The sequence below is a fragment of the Euwallacea fornicatus genome, chromosome 14, assembly GCF_040115645.1.
Source record: "Euwallacea fornicatus isolate EFF26 chromosome 14, ASM4011564v1, whole genome shotgun sequence".
Classification (NCBI taxonomy): Eukaryota; Metazoa; Arthropoda; class Insecta; order Coleoptera; family Curculionidae; genus Euwallacea; species Euwallacea fornicatus.
The window spans coordinates 1,876,704-1,883,190 of NC_089554.1; positions in this window are offsets into that span (position 1 = coordinate 1,876,704).

Consider the following 6,487-nt stretch of genomic DNA (forward strand, 5'->3'; position numbering starts at 1 on the left):
ACAGAAAAATATATCCTAAGTAGTCAATAGATCGAAAAAAATTCGAAAACTATTGCAACCTTCTACGGATTCGGAAAACTCTATGTTGGCATTCAAGTTTGGGACAACCTGTGCATATATATACAAGGTGAGTCGGGAGGATCGTGCTAAACTTCAGGAGCGTGTTGTACATGAAAAATAAGTGTAAAAAAACTCAAATGTTGTTATCCGATTTTCGTTTGTTTACAAGTTATAGCGTAAATAAAATTAAAACATAAAATTAAAAAAATTTATAAATTTCATAAGAAATTCCATAAATGAACGTTTGGATATCATAGTAAATGTTCAAAAATATTGCCATTAATTTCTAAACATTTTCGGCTTCGTTTATGAAGAGCATTCGTTGCGTTCCTGATTGTTTCATGTCTTTCTTTAATGGCAGCTGCAGCATTTCTAATGCGTTGAATTAGTGCATCTTGAGTGTCCACTTTTACTCTGTACACTTCAGTTTAAACCAACCCCACAAACAATAGTCTAGTGGTGTGAGGTCTGGAGACCTTGGAGGCCAACTAATAGGGCCACCACGATCAATCCAACGTCCAGGAAACGTTTCGTCTAAATGTTGCTTAACCTTTATGTTTTAATTTTATTTACGCTATAACTTGTAAACAAACGAAAATCGGATAACAACATTTGAGTTTTTTTACATTTATTTTTCACGTACAACACGCTCCTGAAGTTCGGCACGAACCTCCCGACTCACCCTGTATATATATTTTGAATAGGCTCTAAAGCATTTCACTTTTTTCTCTCTTTATTAATTATAGAAAACTTAAGTAAAATTTAATTTAACGAAATTTTCCTTGGAAAACTCCATCGTAGGCTCCATCGGTGTTTAAAGCCCCCAGGCTCGCGATTTCCATCTCTCGATCTCGTAGCGTCGAGCAACGACATCCCATAGAAAAGAGGAGACGGGGTAAAAGATTTACGCTCCCGGAGTACATTATCTTGTAGTCTGAGTCGGCTAATTACGGCCTATGATACCACATTAGCCTGGAGGTCTCTACGGTGCTGCCGATAACCGGCCCGACCCCATGGAGTGTTGTCCTCGGGCGAGGACCACGAAAATCAAGTTACTCTAAATGCATTCGCATGCTCAGTATTTTTTTGGGGGTTTTATTGTTAGCAACAGTGAACCTTTCACGGATCATTCACGGATTCTGATTCCCGAAGAAAAAAACTTTCTGACCCTTTCCGGCGTATGAAATTTTACTAGATCCTCTTAGAAGCATAAATTTAAAATTAAGAAAAAAAATTCCTTTGCTCATCTTTCTCCTGAGCAGTTTAGCTAATGGCAGGAAACGATAACATTTTTCTTCCAGTTTTCATTAGGTATATAAGTACGAAACGTAAATTCTTGTGCCATAAACCGTTGAAGAAAAAAACTCCTTCTGATGATAAATGAAGTAGGCACTTAATTTCTCTTGGCCCATTAATGGAAATTAAAGGAAAACTCATTTCGATTCACGTTTCCTATTATGGCGAAAGGGTTAGAGTTTAAGAGGCGAGAGTAAACAGTGCGATGTATCCGACAATGTTTGCAGGGCGAGCAGGCGATGACAAATTGCAGGGCCAAGGTGGCCGGTGATAAAAGGGCCGCGTTTAGCGCCGGCCACCGGTCGACTAATGATAGTCCTGTCCGCCCCTTAATGCCCTTATTTCGCCTTTGATCTAGTGCCGACACCTCGGCCCTTACTCCAGCCACAGGATCAATTGATTAGAATTACCCGCTGATTTAGACGTAAACGATTTTCGAAGCACTTTGCACTAGATTAAGTTCCCTTATGCCTCGGACCTGACAGAGACACCCATTATACCAACAGGAAATATTCAACGAACAGTAGAGTTGAGTAACCTCAATGGTACATCGAGAAAATTTATTCTTCCATTCTTACATCATTAAATTGCAAATTACGTAAAGATGACAAATAAACAATTACTGATTAATGAAGCGTTAAGCGTGCGTAATAGTATCATGTGACAGTGTTACGTATTAGATAATCACAACCGTGATAACTGCACCTCGATTACGGTATTACAAGAAGAGTCTTAGAATTCGATCTAATACTTAAATTTAAAAAAAAAGTGTGGAAACAATTTCTCTATTTCTCATCATAGTCTCCTTTAACATTGATATACTTCTGCCGGCGATGTTCAAAGATTTCCATACCATTTTTATAGTAAGAAGCTTCGAATATGTCAAAGTAAGCATCAACTTCCGACTCTATTTCTTCATCATTGGCAATCTCTTTTTCCCGAGCCACATATTCAAGTTAGGAAATAGAAAATAATCTGACGGTACTAAATCTGTCGAATATGGTGGATGTGGAAAAAGTTCGGAACCAAATTGGTTGATTTTGATTATCGCGATGACGGATGTATACACTGGTAATTGATGAGACAAGATTTTCTTTTCCGCCAAATGCCGTATTTTTTTCTAATTTATTCTCTCAAACGCTGCAATAAATTTGTATAATATTCTCCGTTTTTTTTTGCTTTAGGCAGATAGTCAATGAAAATATATTATTTGCATGTCAAAAAACTGATGCCATCACCTCATTGGATCCACCACTGGGGAGTTCGTTGCGATAACCGGTACTACTGCGTTCATACGATGCCACCCAATATTTTACAATTGATAGTGAAAGACCAGATTTTACCAGAATAGAATCTAATTCCATTTTGATGATGGATGGACTAAAATACAAATTAACGCAGCACTCTCAAAGTTTAGGCAAGAGCTTTTTAAGGTTAGGTTTCTGTAATGTTTGCAAATTTTTAACAAAAAATCACCATCTATATGCCGGGGAGGCCGCTTCTGGGACTATGCTCATATATGGTGTGTTTGTATTATACGTTTATGGCCATTTTACTGTAAACACAATACAATGACATGGACGGTTATTATTACTTTGATGTGATAAAACTGGGAAAGCCGTAGGAAAAATGCAGTGTTTTTCTCGGCGAAATGCATGACCTTTCGTTTCGCGCGTAATACGCTGCTTCGTGCTCTAGTAGTGTAATGTACCATTACTTTCTCGATCTTTCAGTTGTTGAAAAGTGGTGTATTTTTTAGCTTTATATTGTTCTACCCGTACCGAAGTTTTATTTACCGTTTTCTAACGAGACACATTTCGACAATTTCCAAGTATTTACAAACTTTGCACTGGATTAAGTTCTTTTATACCCCAGGCGTAAAACGCGGACCTACTTGAGTGACAACAAAAATTCAAATTACAATGAAGTGGAAAGACTAATTCCATTATGAAATTTGCATCGCGCCGAATGCAATTAAGTCGGCTAATGAAGATAATGTCTCAGTTGGAACAGGGGCGACAAAACAAAAAGAACTGTCGCTTCTTAGTGTTTGTATTCCGAATACTTCAAACATAAATCTAGAGGTAAATGATCGGTTAGCGCGAACCCCACTCGAGGGATTTTTAGCCCTAAGCTCTCGCAACTTCAATCTTTTTTCCTGGATTTATCGTTGCAATTCTGCAAGAAGCAAGTGAAGTCGTAAAATTCAGGAAAGAATCGAAATTTAAAAGAATTTTAAAACGCGTTACCTTTCTAACAGGTTGAATTGGTGTCTCCTAGAGAAAACTTTTTTCTTAAAGACGAGAAAGTTCCACCATACCAGGTTGTGGCTTGAGGTGTGGCATTTGAGGGATGGTGGAGCGATGTTGTCGCCCCTGATAATTTTGCCATTACACTTAAGATCGAGGAAGGTATGTTTAGTGCATCTTCAAGAGGTGCTGGCTAAACCTTACACCTCATCGAATTCGAACTTAATGAATTTCAACTGAATAATCACCTCAAAGGCCCTCACAAAATAAAATGTATCTCAGAACAAAATTCCCGCTCCAACCTCAATTGCAGTAAAATGTCTAGGACCATCCTTCCGCTGAAATATGCCTGGAAATACATTGTGGTCATCGTGAATCTGGCGAGTCTCCCAAGACTGACATTGCAGGAATGTCTTGCCATATTACTGTTAAATTCTTAGCCGGAATTCTTGCGATCTTCTCCAGATTGTGCGGTAATTGACTAGAAATATTTCAATTTGGGACATAAAAGAACAAATAAGGCGGATAAAATTGTTTCAGACATTTGGAGGGTGGCACTCCGCAGATGGTATATTCATCGAAATGGGTGCCTATGTGCTCGCATTAAAAATGAATTTTAATAGCGCTGAAAATCGACCCACACCAAGGGAGAAATACTTCCAATCATGAAACTTAATGAGAAATATAGACTTTCGTTTGCCTGGGCTGAAATAAGGAAGAATAAAAAATAATTTGATTTCCCCAAAAGCGCACGGGGGGCATGTTTAAAAAACAAAAGAGCATCTTTAGAGAGAAACTCGTTAAGGCAAACACCCTCTTTAGTCAGTTGTTTTTTAAATCGAGTGTTTCCCCCGGCTTAAAAAGGCAGGTTGTTTAGTAGGTGTTAGAGCGACATTCATTGCCACTTCTTTTTAGTGGGGCCTACTGTGTTTTGATGAAGTTTTTTAATGAGACAGTTTCACTTTAATAACGTCATTTCAGTAAGACGGGAAATGCAATGTGAAATTCCTCCTCGCATTTCAGATGTAGCAATTAAACACACATTAAAACTGAAATTATTTTCACTGTGCTCACTTCACATATACTGCTTTGAATATAATACTCCTTCATAATAATACACGGAAAGTCGAAAACTTGGCGTTATTGAAAAGTTAAATTAGAAGGGCGAAAACATACCTGAGTAACTGATATGTTATTAGTCTTTAAGTGTTAAGATGCTTTTAATGAACTTGGCTTAAATATTATATCTTCCCCTATTAATTGAAAAGTAGCAATATATTGTGAGAAGGACCATATACGTAATGGAGGAGGGCGCAAAGTTTGCTAAGGACTCGACGAACATTATATCGAGTTTCCAATTATTATTTCTATTCTTATACAGAGTGACTTATTTAGACGCGCCCACTTTGGTCCTCTGAGAAACGGTGACAGTTATATAGCAGAGAAGTTTCAGTTTTTGGAAAGTTTTAATAGGACGTGAAGAACGTTGTCAAATTGGTTTCGGTATCTAAGATTATTTTTTTAAATCTATTACAATTTTTCCCTCGTGTTCCCGCTCTACAACATAAACCCATATAAAAAGCGCTTTTTACGATTGAAAGATAAATATATCATTCACTTTTTTTTGTAGTTAACATTGCACCACATCGCCATCATCAATATTTTTGTTGCACCTGTAACTTGTTCTTTGGTAGAATTCCGCAAATAGGAAAATTCACTGGGGCCGTATCGACAGAACTAGGCGTTTAACTAAAAAGACGAGAGAGATAAAGAAATGAACGGATGCCACATTGATCTTACAGAAATATGAAATAACAACGCTGGGTGGAAAAAAGTGAGTTGATATGTATATCTTGAACATCTACATATCATCTTACAATGATAATTCGTCTATGTTGTCAAGAGGAACAAACATGTCACCTTCTCGCAGGAATCATTGGCGGACACATCTAAATAAGACACCCTGTAGAAATTCTTTATTGCCTTATTTTGTTTCCCCAGCTATGAGTGGACAGGAGAACAAAAAATCAATCGTAATTAGTTTTTAAAAATTTTCAAGATCTGAATAATTTCACATATAAGCAGAACAGACTGCCTACTAGTATCGCTAAAGCAATTTTTTAACACGATATCCCCGGATCTCTTTTGGTAATATATTTAGATCGTAATACGCAGGGAGAAAAGTTTTTTTGCTAGAAAAAAGTAAGTTATCCTGGGCGGAGAATAAGTTATACGTAGGAAGGGTTGCGGACCTGCGCCGTTTTATTACCTCCCAGAAAACCGTGCGAAACAGATTTCCAACAGTTTTCCGGCACTTGGTTGCTAGCGATCGTTGGAGGATTGTTTTATGTGGGCTTGAGATACGATTTATGATCCGAATATGGACGGTTTATATGCTGCGAACATAACGTGAATAGAGATAATCAAATTTAGATCGGTACCAAATTTTCTACCATATAATTAAAAATTAGGATGTTCCAATATATTCTTGTGCATATAATAAATAGCATACAATACTCGATACAAACTACACAACATATTTTACACTCTTTTATACCCAGTAGGAAATTTTATGCTGCGAATTAATAGTCGATGCTAACAAGCAGGAGAGCCCGAAAAACTGGTTTTCCTATAAGAGGCACATATTATCTTCTGCACACATTAAAATTAATTTTAAATATGCCAATTTTAAACATAAGGAAATAGTCGTGAGGAACTAATTTCCTGGTCTGTTATTTACCGTAGTTGCATGGTAACGAACATTTCTGGCCGCATGTACATATGAGCAAATCCTGGACTTACCTAGAACAATTAATTTTGCGACGGTGAAATAGGTCAGAAAGTTGTCCTTTCCACGAGGTTTACAGAAAATTGTTATTCTC